Source organism: Triturus cristatus, chromosome 1_1 (assembly GCF_964204655.1).
Source record: "Triturus cristatus chromosome 1_1, aTriCri1.1, whole genome shotgun sequence".
NCBI classification, from domain to species: domain Eukaryota; kingdom Metazoa; phylum Chordata; class Amphibia; order Caudata; family Salamandridae; genus Triturus; species Triturus cristatus.
Window position 1 is genome coordinate 1,228,992,462 of NC_140579.1, and position 19,239 is coordinate 1,229,011,700.

Genomic DNA, 19,239 nt, shown 5'->3' on the forward strand with positions numbered 1-19,239 from the left:
AGCAGTCCACCTCCTCTACAGGTTACGACGCAGACGCCGCAGAAGGTCAGAATAACTAAGGGAGGGGGGAAAGTGGGGTGGGGTGGGGGTGGCAGGACCAGGGCAGGCCACAAAACAACCACATAAGTCACACACCACACATGGCCTGGACATACCTGACTCCCATGCCCTGGTCACCACGAGGGGGTGGGGGCGTGTCCTGATAAGCCAGCGACCGCCACAACGGAAGTCCGTCACCACGCGAACCGGCAACACAACCAGACAGGTACGTCCCGTACCCACGCCTGAAGAGCGTGGGTACGAGTCGTACCACGCCCACACACGTCACCCCAACAATGGCGGGACGGATCGCACCCACGTGGCAAAGGCCTGGGTACGGGCCGCACAAGCATCACATAGCGTGGGGACGTATATGTACGGACCCTACCCCCACCCCGTATGCAAGGAGCGTACCCCCCACCCCAACAGTGAAAGTACGACCCGTACCCCCACCCGCGTATGCATGGAGCGTACCCCCACCCCAACAGTGTAAGTACGACCCGTACCCTCACCCGCGTATGCAAGGAGCGTACCCCCCACCCCAACAGTGTAAGTACGACCCGTACCCCCACCCGTGTATGCATGGAGCGTACCCCCATGCCAACAGTGTAAGTACGACCCGTACCCCCACCCGCGTATGCATGGAGCGTACCCCCCATGCCAACAGTGTAAGTACGACTCGAACCCTCACCCGCGGACGTACGGACCGTACCCCCACCCCCACCAGTGTAAGTACGACTCCTACCCCCACCCGCGGACTCACGGACCGTACCCCCACCCCAACAGTGTAAGTACGACCCGTACCCTCACCCGCGTATGCAAGGAGCGTACCCCACACCCCAACAGTGTAAGTACGACCCGTACCCTCACCCGCGTATGCAAGGAGCGTACCCCCCACCCCAACAGTGTAAGTACGACCCGTACCCCCACCCGCGTATGCATGGAGCGTACCCCCCACCCCAACAGTGTAAGTACGACCCGTACCCCCACCCGCGTATGCATGGAGCGTACCCCCCACCCCAAGTGTAAGTACGACCCGTACCCCCACCCGCGTATGCATGGAGCGTACCCCCCATGCCAACAGTGTAAGTACGACCCGTACCCCCACCCGCGTATGCAAGGAGCGTACCCCCACCACACCAGTGTAAGTAGACTCGTACCCTCACCTCGAATGCATTGAGCGTACCCCCACCGTGTATGTTCCAAGCGTACATATCCTGAAATCGGAGGTGTGTGTGCAGAGTCCACCGAGCAGTGCCCTGAGACAGGAGGGGTGGGTGTGGAGTCCTCCCAGCAGTGCCCTGAGACTGGAGGGGTGGGTGCCTATCACTCCCAGCAGTGCCCTGAGACAGGAGGGGTGGGTGCCTATCACTCCCAGCAGTGCCCTGAGACAGGAGGGGTGGGTGCAGAGTCCTCCCAGCAGTGCCCTGAGACAGGAGGGGTGGGTGCCTATCACTCCCAGCAGTGCCCTGAGACAGGAGGGGTGGGTGTGGAGTCCTCCCAGCAGTGCCCTGAGACAGGAGGGGTGGGTGTGGAGTCCTCCCAGCAGTGCCCTGAGCCAGGAGGGGTGTGTGCAGAGTCCTCCCAGCAGTGCCCAGAGACAGGAGGGGTGGGTGCCTATCACTCCCAGCAGTGCCCTGAGACAGGAGGGGTGGGTGCCTATCACTCCCAGCAGTGCCCTGAGACAGGAGGGGTGGGTGTGGAGTCCTCCCAGCAGTGCCCTGAGCCAGGAGGGGTGTGTGCAGAGTCCTCCCAGCAGTGCCCAGAGACAGGAGGGGTGGGTGCCTATCACTCCCAGCAGTGCCCTGAGACAGGAGGGGTGGGTGCCTATCACTCCCAGCAGTGCCCTGAGACAGGAGGGGTGTGTGCAGAGTCCTCCCAGCAGTGCCCAGAGACAGGAGGGGTGGGTGCCTATCACTCCCAGCAGTGCCCTGAGACAGGAGGGGTGGGTGCCTATCACTCCCAGCAGTGCCCTGTGACAGGAGGGGTGGGTGTGGAGTCCTCCCAGCAGTGCCCTGAGCCAGGAGGGGTGGGTGCCTATCACTAACAGCAGTGCCCTGAGACAGGAGGGGTGGGTGCCTATCACTCCCAGCAGTGCCCTGAGACAGGAGGGGTGGGTGCAGAGTCCACCCAGCGGTGCCCTGAGACAGGAGGGGTGGGTGCCCATCACTCCCAGCAGTGCCCTGAGACAGGAGGGGTGGGTGCAGAGTCCACCCAGCGGTGCCCTGAGACAGGAGGGGTGGGTGCCTATCACTCCCAGCAGTGCCCTGAGACAGGAGGGGTGGGTGTGGAGTCCTCCCAGCAGTGCCCTGAGACAGGAGGGGTGGGTGCCTATCACTCCCAGCAGTGCCCTGAGACAGGAGGGGTGGGTGTGGAGTCCTCCCAGCAGTGCCCTGAGACAGGAGGGGTGGGTGCCTATCACTCCCAGCAGTGCCCTGAGACAGGAGGGGTGTGTGCAGAGTCCTCCCAGCAGTGCCCAGAGACAGGAGGGGTGGGTGCCTATCACTCCCAGCAGTGCCCTGAGACAGGAGGGGTGTGTGCAGAGTCCTCCCAGCAGTGCCCAGAGACAGGAGGGGTGGGTGCCTATCACTCCCAGCAGTGCCCTGAGACAGGAGGGGTGTGTGCAGAGTCCTCCCAGCAGTGCCCAGAGACAGGAGGGGTGGGTGCCTATCACTCCCAGCAGTGCCCTGAGACAGGAGGGGTGTAACACATGTGTGTGAGGCCAGAATTATCCACATGCATACTGCCTACAAGGGAACATGTCCCCATGAACTCATGTCAACAGACACCACACACAAGTACAGTGATCACCAAGGATGCCACGATTGTTGCAGGTGGAGACATGGCCCTGCATGCATGGCCAAAGTAGAAGGGCTCCGTCACACACACAGCTCATGTAGACACAGCTCTGCGCTAAACATTGGGAACACCCTGCAGGGAAGAAAGCTGGGTACACAGAGGAAGGAATATACCCTGGGACAAGTGCACCATGCAGTAACTGCTTACATGAACAAAGAAAGTTAGCCAACACCTTGTGATGGCACACAGATCCCAGGGTCCCACCAATGAGCAGCACACTACTACATATCCCACACACCCAAACCCTTAAACACCACCCAATACCATGTAGCAGCCCCACCAACACCAATACCAGCATAGCAGTAGTGTGATAATGAAAACAAAATTAGGCTTTATTCAGCATGAGCACAATGTCCGTGGATCGCAGGCAGTTCAATATTCACAAAGCCCATAGGGCAGTCAATGATTCTCAGCTGGATGGGGGACACAGTGGGATGCGTGTCCCCTACCTTGCCTGCACAGTCAAATGGCATCGTCTTCCACACTGGTGAGGGCATCAGGGGGGGGGGAAGCAACAGGCACCGCAGGGACATCAGGGCAAAGGGGCGGCGTTGTGGGTGCAGGGATGGAGGACTCCACCACAGGGGGTGGGTCAGTGCCAAAGGCGGAGGCCAGGATGGCACTACACACCTTTGCAAGGTCCTCCAGGGAGTCCCCTGCACCTAAAGGGACCTCAGGCCCCAAGGAGGGGGGGGGGTCAGAGGGATGGGTCGCAGCGCCACCGGGGGAGGGTGGAGACAGGGGGGGAGACTCAACCACCCTGACCGGGGACCTCCTTGACCGCTTGCGTGGTGGTGTAACTGTGGGGCTCAGGGACAGAGCGGCCATGAAGGAGTCCTTGGGGGAGATGTGGCCAGGAGAGCTGAGGGGAGGGGATTTGGAGGGAGTGGACTGGGTGGAATGCGGACTCCCACTATGGCTGCGTGTCACACGTTTGCCCCCCGACCCAGTGGGTGTGCCTACCTCACCCTGTGTGTGCGTGTCAGGAGGAGTGCGGTGGACCTTCCCTGCTGGTGTGGTGCCCGTGTCTGTTGATGTGGGTGCCTGCCGACGTCTGGGTGTACGTGGGACAGGCATGGGAGTGGGAAGTGTGGATGGGGCAGGGGTAGGTGGGGGGAGGTCGCGCTGCAGGAGACCCACTGCTGCAGTCAGTGTGGAGTCTATGGACCTCAGCAAGTTGCGTTGGTCAGCCTGCGATGAATAAATGCCCTCCAAGAATGCCTCGATGTTGGTGAGGGTTTTGCCGTGGGCATGGAGGACATTAAGGATCGCAGCCTGACCAACCTGCAGTTGCCGCTGGATGTCCACAGACTCTGCATTGGCGGCAGCAGTGGAGACAGGGGCAGGGGGTGCGGTGCCTGGCAGGAAGGAGACATGCTGTGACCGGGCACGCTGGGAAGGGACACGAGCAAGTGGGAGGCGGCTGATGGGAACTGAGGGGGCGGTGCGAGGTGTTGTTCCGCTGTCAGCTGCTGGTGCAGCCACCGCCCACTCGGAGACATCCTCCTCGGACCTGTCAGCTTCGTATTCTGACGTGCCAGTCGACAGGTCCTCGGCCGCACTATCCTCCACCTCTGTCCCACTCGATGTGCCAGCCCCGATGTCACGGCTGGCACTGGTGCTCGGTCCCTCCGCCTTGCCTGTGTCCATGTCTCCCTCTGTGTCCCCCGACGATGCTGTGGGCAGGGTGGAGAGACAGAAATTAATCAGACAGCTGTACACATCAGTCACATGAGTCCAATCTACATAGGTAACATTGCATAGCCTGAAAAGGAAGATCCCTGACATCTACTAAACAAGGTACCGATGTAGGGCATGAAACACACAGTTGGTTGAGCCACCATGCCACTGCAACACCATGGAGAGCATGAGACAATAGCTCAAGACAGGAAACGTAGTCTGACATAGCACCCAGGCCCTGGGGACAATCCAGCACTGCATCTGCACCACACAGCGTGGGTGAAAATACCGATGACCAGGGACCATATGCACGAACTTGAGACACATGCTGCATAGGTAATGCAGGAAACATGCCCAACATGACTCGGTCACTGCACCTTGCGTGTGTGTCCAGACAAACATCACACACTGCCCAGACCCAGCAAGTAGAAATCAGGATTTTACATATAGGCATTGCCCGCCCCAACCAACCCCTACACGAGGCAAATTGTTGAGACACAGGTGGCACCAACATCTCATAGTCTGGGTGATAAACACAGGGGCAGGCAAAATGCAAGATTGGACGCCAAACAGCCAAGGTGCACCTGTACAAATAATGAGGTACCAGTGCCCATCCTCAGATGAGTATAACAAGACACACAGGCACTGCCAACTGTGAGTATGAAGAAGGACAATCAGGTCAGGCTGCACAGTGGACACCTGTACAAAATAGCACGTCTATATACATGGTGCCAGGGGACAATGGCACAGAGCACAACCTACGCTGTAGACACTGAGAGTGTCCACGTTTATGATGACACACACCACTGAGGAAAAGGTGCTCCAGGGGACAGTAGTGGCCACGCAACCACATGCTACTGAATGGTAATGACTGCAACACACGCCACCATCCCTGCACTATGCGTATCGCACACTCATGCACATCATGTCACAGGCCACTACATAGGACATGCGCGCTGTAAGGCATGACACATGAGAGACCAACTCCCATGTCTGGAGTCAGCATCAGTGCCAACTGACATGGAACCCACATGCAGTGCACTTGACAGGGCACAGCCAAGGTCCAAAAAGCTGTTACACACCACCCCCACACATGATGCTACAGGCATTGTTCTCGTGGACAAAGCACCAGCCTACATTACCTTGTGAAGGAGTGACCACACACAGACCAGGGAACACATTGTAAGGAGGGGAAGGGTGGCAGGGGCGCAGCGCTATACTGGGGCAAACAGGATCTGCACAGCACCTTTAAACCCTGCCAGTGAAGTAATGCTACCGTGCCCTTACAAATGCCGGTGACACACAACAAACGCACATGTACCTACCCCCTTCCGGCTGCTGCATCGCCTGTAAGCGCCTCTCCAGGTCTGGAAAGACCACCGGCAGCACACGCCTGTGGAGGTGGCTCAGACGGCGGCGGCCGCGGTTCTTGTGGCTCTCAGGTGAGTCCCCCAGCAGGAGCCGTGCAATCCTCCGCGTCCAGCACCGGATATCCTGCCAGCGTTTCCTCACCTGGGGCAGGCTCCGCCTCCGACCATCCACACCCCTCACGGCACTGACGGCGGTCAGCCAGATCTGCTCCTTGGCAGTGGCGCCTACCTGTGAGGAAGAACAAGTGACACCACATCAATACACCAGCCACATGTCACAGAGAGACATATGAGAACAAATTAGCTGTTTACAACAAGGCATGTCATGCAGCCAAAGCATTGCACCTTTGTCATAGGGACATCATCCCCTGGTGAGGGAAAAAGCTGTACGTGCCATAGTGGGTACACAGGTGGAATGATGGCAATGTCACAATCAGTGATCAAGGCTCACACTGTGCATCACACCCACCCCTCCTGTCTCAGGGCACTGCTGGGAGTGATAGGCACCCACCCCTCCTGTCTCAGGGCACTGCTGGGAGGACTCCACACCCACCCCTCCTGTCTCAGGGCACTGCTGGGAGACATCAGGCTTCCCCCCCCCTGGGACCCCCCCTACAGTACATGGCATGTGTGTCACACCAGGACACAATGCCAGAAGTCACAGTCACAACATAGGGACAGTCTGTGCCAGTGGCCTATGCACTCACCTGATACCCTGGTCGCCCATACAGCATGGAGTACTGTGGGAGGATCACATCCAGCAGAGCCATGTTCTCCTCCAGGGTGAATGGCTGTGTCCTCTCCACAGCCCTTGACATGGTTCCAGGGAATCAGTAGCAGCAGCTGGGTCGACGAATGCAAAGATGTGCAGGCAAGTACTCCCTCATGGGACCTGGCTGCCTTATATCTTCCTTTCTGCCCTGTCTCATGCACAGGAGTACAGAGTGATTGGTCACTCACATTTGCATCCTATGTTTCCACCAATCCCTTCAAACCTAGAAGTCTGTGGGTTCTCTATCGGTTTCATTCTCCTGCATGATGTCAGACCCACAAACACATTGCAACAATGTAGAAGAATTCCAACTGACTTCTGCTGTGCACCTTCCAGAACAATTTCGGATTTTGAACTTGGTCTCCATGACAACCAGCATGCATGTAGGCCTCAATACTTGTCCCCTATGTAATTTGGAGCATCACACACAGGTACGGTGCGTTTCGGGGCCCTAGGGCACCCCAAATGCGTTGCAACGGCCCGTACACGCATGCCTACGTTCACTATCAGTATGGGTGTCCTCGCGTATGCGTATTCGTAGTGGTACGGCCCGTACACACGCATCTACGCTCACTATCACTATGGGTCTGCACGCGTATGCGTACTCGTAGTGGTACGGACCGTACACACGCATCTACGCTCACTGTCACTATGGGTCTGCACGCGTATGCGTACTCGTAGTGGTACGGCCCGTACACACGCATGTCCGCTCACTATCACTACGAGTACGCATACGCGTGCAGACCCATAGTGATAGTGAGCGTAGATGCGTGTGTACGGTCCGTACCACTACGAGTACGCATACGCGTGCAGACCCATAGTGATAGTGAGCGTAGATGCGTGTGTACGGTCCGTACCACTACGAGTACGCATACGCGTGCAGACCCATAGTGACAGTGAGCGTAGATGCGTGTGTACGGTCCGTACCACTACGAGTACGCATACGCGTGCAGACCCATAGTGATAGTGAGCGTAGATGCGTGTGTACGGTCCGTACCACTACGAGTACGCATACGCGTGCAGACCCATAGTGATAGTGAGCGTAGATGCGTGTGTACGGTCCGTACCACTACGAGTACGCATACGCGTGCAGACCCATAGTGACAGTGAGCGTAGATGCGTGTGTACGGCCCGTACCACTACGAGTACGCATACGCGAGGACACACATTGTGACAGGGCCGTACACACGCATCTACGCTCACTATCACTATGGGTCTGCACGCGTATGCGTACTCGTAGTGGTACGGACCGTACAAATGCCTGTACGCTCACCATCACGATGGGTACACATACGGCAGCACTCCCACAGTGATTTGGGAACGTACACAGGCCCTCTTAGCAGCAGTACGGCGGTTTTTACACATCACAGTGGTGATAGGCGACACACAGGTAGGAATAGGGCGGACATACTTGTCCATGGATGGACATACTTGTCCATGGATGGACATACTTGTCCAGGAATGGACATCAAGGCATCGTCTGTGCATTACTACATGTGTGGGGCACAGGTGTGACAGGCTGTGATGTGGAACATGACTCCTGAGTGGAGAAGGCACCAGATGTATGATGAGATGTGTATAGGTGTACTGTGTGACGGTGCAATGTGTGCCAGCCATGCCCTTGACTCCTTTGACATGTGTGCATGTCGGACTGCACACTTGGGGTAAGCGCCACTGACATGGCACGGACACCAACACACGGAAGTGTCCCATGATGCCCGGTACAGGGGTTATGACACCTGACTTGTCACTACCCACAGTGCACAATGTGACTATGTCATTTATGTGTGGGGGATTTACATCAGGTTGATGTTGTAGCACCCTCATAAGCTGCAGCCATAGCAGCAACCAACATGTGTCTGTGTGTAGATTGTCATTGCACACTGTTCCGCACACCATGCCACATGTGGTATCGGATGTGAGGTGCACATGTATGCATGGGACACGGAGTAGCGTGACAAGGCCATGTCTGCATCCTCACAAGGAATGTGTGGTGAGTCATGACATGTGCACCTTCATGGCAAGGGGTGTGGGCTGTCCTAGTGTAATGTCATGTGACCTGTGGCTCCAGTGTTCCGCGACCAGTCTCTGCAATCGGCATCCTACTTCTGCTGATGTGTGGGTGTATGTCACTCCTGTCTTGCGTCTGGCTGTTCACTTGCACTGGGACACAGCTATTCCCATGGCGTGGCATGGGGAGGTTCTCAATCTCCGTGTGTAGCTGGGTCTTGGAAGGAGTGCCACCTTGCATCCATACGTGTGCTGGCCATGTAGCACATACCTGACTCCCTATGTAGCATGTGTGTATTGCCAGATTAACATGTGCTCAGTAGACATGAGTTGTTGTCGTGGTGCACTCACTCTTCCTTGTCACTTCCAAATTACTGCAGAGCGCCGCCTCTTGCCCGAATAATTCCAGACTTGGCTGCCATGCAGGAGAATGACAGCATCCGGCTCTACCGCTTCACCCAACCGTTGATTCTGGAGTTGACGGCGAGACTGGCACCACACCTGCAACCGCTGCACAGGTATCCTACGGCACTGACACCCCAGCTGAAGGTAATGGCTGCCCTACATTTTCTTGCCACGGGTACCTTTCAAAATACCATAGCTCATGTTGGTGGCATGTCCCAGAGCATGTTCAGCGGTGTGCTGCATGATTTCTTGGAGGCCATGTTGATTCACCTGGATGACTTCATCAAGTTCCCAACCCCTGAACAGATGACTGAGGTCAAGCGTGGATTCTATGCCCTGGGAGGGATGCCCCATGTCATAGGGTCCATAGATGGGACACATGTAGCTTTGGTACCACCACACGCACGGGAGGTGGCGTACCGCAATCGGAAGCACTACCACTCCATCAATGCCCTTGTGGTGTGTCTCTCCAACATGGTGATTTCACATGTCTGTGCTCGTTTTCCAGGATCAGCACACGATGCCTACATCATGAGGCGTAGCGGGATGCCTGATATGATGATGCAGCTGCGCAACGAACGGGCATGTGTTGTAGGTGGGTACAGTCTGTCTGTCTTCTATTCTGTATCGCCTACCAGCACAACCGCTTCACCACTTCTAACGATGACCATGTGCTTCCCATGTAGGGGACGCTGGCTGTCCCAACATGCCATGGCTGATCACACCTCTCCGCAACCCCATCACGCCGGCACAGCTCCGCTACAACACCGCCCATGGCCGGACAAGGCGAGTGATAGAGAGGACGTTTGGCATGCTGAAGAGCCGATTCCGGTGCCTCCACAAGACCGGCGGTGCACTCCCTTATGCCCCGGCAAAGGTCTGCAAGATCTTCATGGTCTGCTGCATGCTGCACAACATGGCAGTTGAAAGAGCTGTGCCACTCATCCTGAATCAACATGACGAGGACCATCCACCCGTGGAGGACGAAGGGCTTGGCAATGGGGCTAGTGATGTGGAGGATGTGGAGCCGCAAGAGGACATCCGGACTCGGCTCATACGCGACTTCTTTGCTTAGTGGTGACTACCAGTGTCTGAGTGTGGACGCATTGGTCCCCGTGTGGCATGCGTTGTGATGTGTGTCTCCACCTGCATGTATGGCACGTGACTCAGAGGTGTGTGTGGGTGTGTCACTGGAGTGATGGTGCCAGTGATGGTAGTATTTCCCCAGTCATTATAATGACCTAGCATGTTGTCATCCATACATGTGTCGAGTAAATGCACATGCAAGTGGCTGTGCATTTTTGTGGCTGACTTCTTGTGTGTCTCTCTTCCCCAGGTACCTGCACATGCCGTCTGCTGGTTGCATTGTTGTGGCACTGCTATTCATCATGGACATGACATCGTGGGCTGACTCAGCGTTACAGGCACGGACACGTTTGGAAGTCTCCATGGGGTAAGGGATGCATCTGGGGTGTATTGGGTGTGGCAGTTGTTCACGATGTATGCACACTGCCCCTGTCGATGTGTTGTTCCTCTGCAGCCATGTCGCATCCCCATGGGACACGACATGCAGCTGTGTACACCTGAATAGATGGTCTGCCTGGTTGACAGGCATCAGTGATGGGATAGGGGATTGTGATGATGGCATCAATGTGTGTGACACTGCCCTTGGCCACATACGGTTAGCATTGGCTGGACATGGTGTGGGACTTCGACATCAGCGGATCTATGGTGTATGGCAGGCTCTCCGTGTGCAGCTGTGGGTATTTCGCTGTTAGCCGACGCTTGTGTGCCACTTCCATGGCAAACACGCATGTGTGCTGCAGAAGGGGGGTGCCAGTGTTGGACCCACATGTTACTCCACATGATGTGTTCATGTGTACTTCGAGTGGCCTCTGCAATCCCGAATACATGTCTAATAAAGGTGTCCCTATGCCTCCAAGGTGCCTCTTCTCAGTCAATGCTGGTGTGTTGCCACGGTGCATCCTGCATGTCTGGCATGGTATTCCCTGATTGTTGCTATGTGTCAATGTGTCGAGTTGCAAGATGCAAGCTGTGTGTGTGGGCTGAGACTGTGTATTGGGCATGATGTCCATGACTGTGTTGGTATTGTGACATGTGCCATCCCCATGCATCCAACGTTGGCCAGGCCCCCATTCTCGGCATCCACCGGACTCCGGCTTGCAGGACATGGTTCTGCCACCTGTGTACACATGCCTGGGTGCCCCCCAGGACACTGGACTGGATCCCTGACCACTGCGCATGACAGTTGCTGTACTCAATGTGTGTGTCAGCACAGTTGTTCGGCAACCCCCTCAGCTGGTTGGGCCCATCACGGGTGTGTATGGTGCTCCATGTCTGTCTTGCCTAATACACTGTGACCCATGTGTCCTGTGCCAGACTCAGGCCCCAGGGTGTGGATGGTTGAAGACAAAAGATGACTCAGGCATATTTTGACTTTACAAGACACATGTTAGTTAATAATGCTACCAGCAGGCATCTACTCATCATAGTGTGATTTATTAGTGGGGGGGGGGGGGCAAAAAAGGGTCTTTCCGGGATGAATCCAAAGTTCAGTAGGGGAGTTGGGGTCCTTGCCATTGGAAATCCTCAGAGTCCATGCCACAGTCTTTGTCAACATTGGTCAGCCAGTGACCAGCAGGGCCATGTGGCAGAGAATGTCTCTTGATGCTGTGATGCTGTTGCTCCAGTGGGCCAGGTGCCAGGCCAGGTGTCCTGGGAGATGGTGATGTAGCAGCCACCCTCACGGTCCTTTCCGTGGACGACCCGGCCTCCTGCGGGGAACCTCACCAGCAGGCCGTGACGACGTCTGGGATGCTCCGTCGGATGTTTCCTCCTCCTCCTCCTGATCCCTCCCTGTGGGTGGTGATGTTCTCCGCCTTCTGGCACAGGGAAGGTCGGCCATGGTGTCGGCCATCCGACGGAGTGTAGCGTGAATCCCCTGGAATGCCGTCACTTGCTCAGCCTGTCTGTCCTCCATCCTCCGTTGGTGTACCAGTAGACAGGCAATTAGCTCCGCATGTTGCTGGGCCTGCTGGGCCTTGATCCCCTCGAGGACGGACACAACCTGGGCCATGCCCGTGGTGTCCTGCCGGTATGAGTCCAGGATGTTACGGACATGGGAAAATACCGGATCCCCAGCCAACTGGTCAGGCTCGCGCCTCCGCCGTCCTCCACTCCCACCACCCCTGCCCACTTGCACCTGGCCTGCACTCGTGGGCACATGGGGTCTCCGGGACCCCTGAGGGGTGGCATTGGCGTTGTCGCCTGCCTCCTCCTGGGTGCCCGGGACACCGTGTCCCTCCTGGCGAGCCTGGCTGCATTGTGGTGTTGGGGCAGGGATCCTGGGTGTCTCCTGGGATGTGGCAGGAGTGGGGGTGGTGGTTGGCACAGTTGTACCTGACGCAGGTGCTGCAGGTGGTTGGACACTAGAGGGGCCAGGTTGGTCGGGGTCATCCGCAGAGTGGTGAGAGTGGTCGCTGCCGGTGGGATCGGGCTCCTGCAGATCCAGGTCCTGTGAGTGTTCCCCCCCAGTGTTGGGGGGTGCACCACGACGTTGACCTGTGTGTGAGAGAGACAATGTTAATTTTTGTCCATGCAACATCCATGTTTCATCATTTTCACAGTTGGCACATTTCCTCTTGGAATTAGGATTTGTCTTGCATTCCACTCACAGTGCACTTGTGCATGGGTGTGTCCCTTGGGCACCACTTTGGCCCCTTTAACTATGTGTGGCACAGTCTTACTTGCTGCGTCAAGTGTGACTGCAGTCAGCAGTGGAGTGGGCAGGTGTGGCGAGCCATGCACTGTACATGTGCACATGGAGTGGATCCACACACTTATATGATCCAGGTAGCTGTACTTGTGCTCGTGAACAGGTTGTGACATGGCCATGTGTTTTGCCATGGTGAAGAGGGGGGCTTCTGGCACTGGCCACCCTTGTCTACATGCACGCAGTCTACCTGCTGACGAGCAGACATTCACACACGCAACACGGCTGATTGGCTCTCCCTGTGTCTCGCTCCCTCTGTGTCCCCCTCTCCCTCCCTCTCTGTCCCCCTCTCCCTCCATCTCTGTCCCCCTCTCCCTCCCTCTCTGTCCCCCTCTCCCTCCATCTCTGTCCCCCTCTCCCTCCCTCCGTGTGTCAGCCTCCTCCCTCTGTCCGTCTCCCTCCCTCTCTGTCCCCCTCTCCCTCCATCTCTGTCCCCCTCTCCCTCCCTCCGTGTGTCAGCCTCCTCCCTCTGTCCGTCTCCCTCCCTCTCTGTCCCCCTCTCCCTCCATCTCTGTCCCCCTCTCCCTCCATCTCTGTCCCCCTCTCCCTCCATCTCTGTCCCCCTCTCCCTCCATCTCTGTCCCCCTCTCCCTCCCTCTCTGTCCCCCTCTCCCTCCCTCTCAGTCCCCCTCTCCCTCCCTCCGTGTGTCAGCCTCCTCCCTCTGTCCGTCTCCCTCCCTCTCTGTCCCCCTCTCCCTCCATCTCTGTCCCCCTCTCCCTCCATCTCTGTCCCCCTCTCCCTCCCTCTCTGTCCCCCTCTCCCTCCATCTCTGTCCCCCTCTCCCTCCATCTCTGTCCCCCTCTCCCTCCCTCTCTGTCCCCCTCTCCCTCCATCTCTGTCCCCCTCTCCCTCCATCTCTGTCCCCCTCTCCCTCCATCTCTGTCCCCCTCTCCCTCCATCTCTGTCCCCCTCTCCCTCCCTCTCTGTCCCCCTCTCCCTCCCTCTCAGTCTCCCTCTCCCTCCCTCCGTGTGTCAGCCTCCTCCCTCTGTCCGTCTCCCTCCCTCTCTGTCCCCCTCTCCCTCCATCTCTGTTCCCCTCTCCCTCCATCTCTGTCCCCCTCTCCCTCCATCTCTGTCCCCCTCTCCCTCCCTCTCTGTCCCCCTCTCCCTCCCTCTCTGTCCCCCTCTCCCTCCATCTCTGTCCCCCTCTCCCTCCCTCTCTGTCCCCCTCTCCTTCCCTCTCAGTCCCCCTCTCCCTCCCTCTCAGTCCCCCTCTCCCTCCCTCCGTGTGTCAGCCTCCTCCCTCTGTCCGTCTCCCTCCCTCTCTGTCCCCCTCTCCCTCCCTCCGTGTGTCACCCTCTGTCACCTCTGCCCAGCTTCCTGGGCACACACTGTTAGCAGATCTTTGAGTGGCCCTTGGATTGTTGATGTGAGTTTGTTTCTGATCTCCAGGCACCCATTGGGTGTAGTGTCTGTGTCTGTGCGCTGCTGCTGTGGTGGTGTGTGCTGCCACTCGTTCACAATGTTGGCTGTTCATTAGCTGCTGTCATGTGCAAAACAGTGCCTTCACCCCCATGTGTTGATGCAAGGCGTCCGCCATTTGCTGGCAAGTCATTCCTGTGTTGGGACACACTGTTTGTCTGGCTGTGACCTAGGCCATATGGGTAGAGTGAATTGTTGTCTGCTTCTGAGTTGCACTATGTGCTTTTTTGGGCCCAGCCTGCCGCCATCCGGGTTACCGTGTCATGTGTTGTTGTCTTCTGTGGCCTGTGACTTGACATTGTCCAGCTGGGTGCATGGGGCATGGTGGCAGCAGTGGCATGTGCGTGCTCATGGAGTGTGGTTGAGTCATGCGATGGCTTGTGGTGGTTGCGTGCCTGTTGGTGATTTTGGTTGTGGATGCCGTTCCCCCCTTGTGAGGTGCGTTGTTTGTGTACTCACCCGGGTCTCGGAGTCCTTCTAATCCTTCGACTGCCTCCACCGGCAGTATGGCCATCACCCTCTCCTCCCAGGGATGGTAGTGTACGGGTCTGCGGGAGGGCCCTCCTCCGGTGGCGTTGGCCTGGTCGTGTTCATCCTGCCTCTTGGCTCGGACCCTCCTCCGCAGATCGTACCACCTGTTCTGGCATTCCTGCTTGGTCCGTCTGGTGTCCGCAACAGCATTCACAGCATCGACGATGGTCTGCCACATGGCAGTTTTTGCTGCCAGGCTGGTGCTTCTGACCAATGTTCCAAAGATCTGTGGCTCGACTCTGAGGATTTGATCAACAAGGACCTCCAATTCTCGGTTACTGAACTTTGGATTCTTGGTGGTGGGCATGGTGAGGGGTGTGGGTGGGGATGGTGGGGGGGGTGTGTGGATGTTGGGGGGTGTGTGGATGGTTGTGTGTGTGTGTGTGTGAATGTGATGAGGGGGTGTTTGTGAGGGTGGTTGTGTGAAGGTGTGCAAGTGTAAGATGTGGTGTAGCTTGTAGTGTGGTTCTGTGGTGTCTGGCAGCAGTGAGTCTGTTGCAAAGGCTCATGGTTTGTGTGTGTGGGCCCTTTTTATTGGTCCATTGGTGGGTGTGGCTGTGTTTGAATCTTGGGTGGGTTGGTTATAAGGAGTGGTGGTGTATTTGGCCTCTGTTTGTTTTTGGCAGTTGCAGGTCAGTGAATGTGTTGTTTTAGTGGTTGTTGGACATGTTTAGTGGCTTTGTGCCATTCGAATGGTGTATTCTTGTGTTGTTTTGTTTTGTCCTGGTTGTGTACGTGCGTTTTGAGCGTGTGTACGGTGTGTACATGGGCCATTTGGTTGTACGGTGCTGTCCTTGTGTGTGGGTTGGTACGACTCGTACATGCGGTGGTGATGTTGGGGCCTGGGGTGCGCTCCGTACTTAGGAGGTTGTGTTGGGGGTAGGACCGGAACGTACTGGGGTGGGGGTACGACTGGAACGTACTGGGGTGTACATAGACGGTGGGACGACACGTACTGGGGTGGGGGTAGGACTGGAACGTACTGGGGTGTCCATAGACGGTGGTACGACACGTACTGGGGTGGGGGTAGGACTGGAACGTACTGGGGTGTACATAGACGGTGGTACGACACGTACTGGGGTGGGGGTACGACTGGAACGTACTGGGGTGTACATTGACGATGGTACGACACGTACTGGGGTGGGGGTAGGACTGGAACGTACTGGGGTGTACATAGACGTTGGTACGACACGTACTGTGGTGGGGGTAGGACTGGAACGTACTGGGGTGTACATTGACGTTGGTACGACACGTACTGGGGTGGGGGTAGGACTGGAACGTACTGGGGTGTACATAGACGGTGGTACGACACGTACTGGGGTGGGGGTAGGACTGGAACGTACTGGGGTGTACATTGACGGTGGTACGACACGTACTGGGGTGGGGGTAGGACTGGAACGTACTGGGGTGTCCATAGACGGTGGTACGACACGTACTGGGGTGGGGGTGGGGCTCGAACGTACTGGGGTGTACATAGACGGTGGTACGACACGTACTGGGGTGGGGGTACGACTGGAACGTACTGGGGTGTAGGTACACGGGGGGTATGACACGTACTGGGGTGGGGGTGGGGCTCGAACGTACTGGGGTGTACATAGACGGTGGTACGACACGTACTGGGGTGGGGGTACACGGGGGGTATGACACGTACTGGGGTGGGGGTACGACTGGAACGTACTGGGGTGTAGGTACACGGGGGGTATGACACGTACTGGGGTGGGGGTGGGGCTCGAACGTACTGGGGTGTACATAGACGGTGGTACGACACGTACTGGGGTGGGGGTACGACTGGAACGTACTGGGGTGTAGGTACACGGGGGGTATGACACGTACTGGGGTGGGGGTGGGGCTCGAACGTACTGGGGTGTACATTGACGATGGTACGACACGTACTGGGGTGGGGGTAGGACTGGAACGTACTGGGGTGTACATAGACGGTGGTACGACACGTACTGGGGTGGGGGTACGACTGGAACGTACTGGGGTGTACATTGACGGTGGTACGACACGTACTGGGGTGGGGGTACACGGGGGTACGACACGTACTGGGGTGGGGGTACGACTGGAACGTACTGGGGTGTACATAGACGTTGGTACGACACGTACTGTGGTGGGGGTAGGACTGGAACGTACTGGGGTGTACATTGACGTTGGTACGACACGTACTGGGGTGGGGGTAGGACTGGAACGTACTGGGGTGTACATTGACGTTGGTATGACACGTACTGGGTGGGGGTAGGACTGGAACGTACTGGGGTGTACATAGACGGTGGTACGACACGTACTGTGGTGGGGGTAGGACTGGAACGTACTGGGGTGTACATTGACGGTGGTACGACATGTACTGGGGTGGGGGTAGGACTGGAACATACTGGGGTGTCCATAGACGGTGGTACGACACGTACTGGGGTGGGGGTGGGGCTCGAACGTACTGGGGTGTAGGTACACGGGGGGTATGACACGTACTGGGGTGGGGGTGGGGCTCGAACGTACTGGGGTGTACATAGACGGTGGTACGACACGTACTGGGGTGGGGGTACACGGGGGGTATGACACTTACTGGGGTGGGGGTACGACTGGAACGTACTGGGGTGTAGGTACACGGGGGTATGACACGTACTGGGGTGGGGGTGGGGCTCGAACGTACTGGGGTGTACATAGACGGTGGTACGACACGTACTGGGGTGGGGGTACGACTGGAACGTACTGGGGTGTAGGTACACGGGGGGTATGACACGTACTGGGGTGGGGCTCGAACGTACTGGGGTATACATAGACGGTGGGACGACACGTACTGGGGTGTGGGTACACGGGGGTATGACACGTACAGGTGTGGGAGTAGGACTCGGACGTACTGGGGTGTACCTAGATGGGTGGGGGTGTACATACACGGGGGGTACGTGTCGGACGTACGGGGGCTGGGGGGAGTGTTGGGCGCGTATGCGGGCACATGTCTCCATGGTTGCTGTAGGAGTTCGGTGCGGACGGTGCTTTTTCCATACGGTTGTGAGTTCGGACGCACGGGATGGATCGTGATTCCTCGGTCGGACTTGACTTTTCACGTTTGTACGGTAAATCGTCCGAGGACGTATCGGACACATTTTCCGACCAGAGGACGTGTGGGGAAATGTTCCCAATGCGGTTCGTATGGACTTTTTACCATGCGAATCGTGATTGCCAGTTCGTACGGCACTTGTACAATTCGTAGGGTAAAAAGACCGGATACGAGTCGCACGGGGGAATTTTTTACCGGATCGTGATCGGCACCTAAGTCTGGAGCCCCGTCCGATCCCTGTCCTCCTAAAGTCTTTCATATGTTCACAGAAATGATTAGTGAGCAACTCACAACAGTATTTTCAGAAATAATACTGTCAGGTCTGTTTCCAGAGGCTTTAAAATAGCCTCAGTTCGGCCTCTACTGAAAAGAATAACCTCGACCCCACTGAACCGGGTAGTTATCAGCCGATTTCAAGGATCCCCTTCTATTCCAAGGTGTTGGAGAAACTACTTAATAGGCAGATTACAACCTTTATCTCGGATGGAGATCTTTTAGACCATTCGCAATATGGGTTTAGAGAAGGCCATGGAACAGAAACAGCTCTGGTGATGGCAGTAGAGGAACTTAGAAGAACATTGCGAGGTAAACAGACATAATATCAAATAAAAAATATCGCCAGGACAGAATATCGAGTTTTTAATATAGAATGGACAGAATATCGAATTGCCAAAATATAGTGGCGAAGAATATCGAAAATCAGGTAAGAAATATCGATTTAAATAATATAGAAGTAAGTAATATCGACAGTCATAATATAGTTGTTAAAAATATCGAATTTTCTTATGGTGTTTTAAGTGTTAGTATATGTGTTAAAAGTATGTATTAATTTTGGAATGTATGTTTGAATATTTTTAAAGTAATGAATTTTATGTTATTTAATTTTTGTGTAATTTAATTCCGTAGCGGGTTGTGGGTTTATAGGGGATTAGGGTGGGAAGTAATTTAATTATAGTACATTAAATAATAATTTATAGGAATTATTAATTATTTTTAATTTAATTTTGTGTTTTACTTCTGTAGCGGGTTGTGTGTTTATAGGGGAATAGGGTGGGAAGTAATTTAATTGTTATTAGGTAATTAATAATTGGTATTGAAAATTAATTGGTTGTTGATTAATTAATAATTGGTAAATAATTTGTATTAATTGGTAATTAATTTGTATTAATTGTTTAATTGATAATTATGTTAATTGTATTAATTTATTATTTGTAGCGGGTTGTGGGTTTATAGGGGAATATGGTGGGAATTAATTTAATTGTAAATAATTAATTATTGAAATAATTTTTGTATATTGCTAAT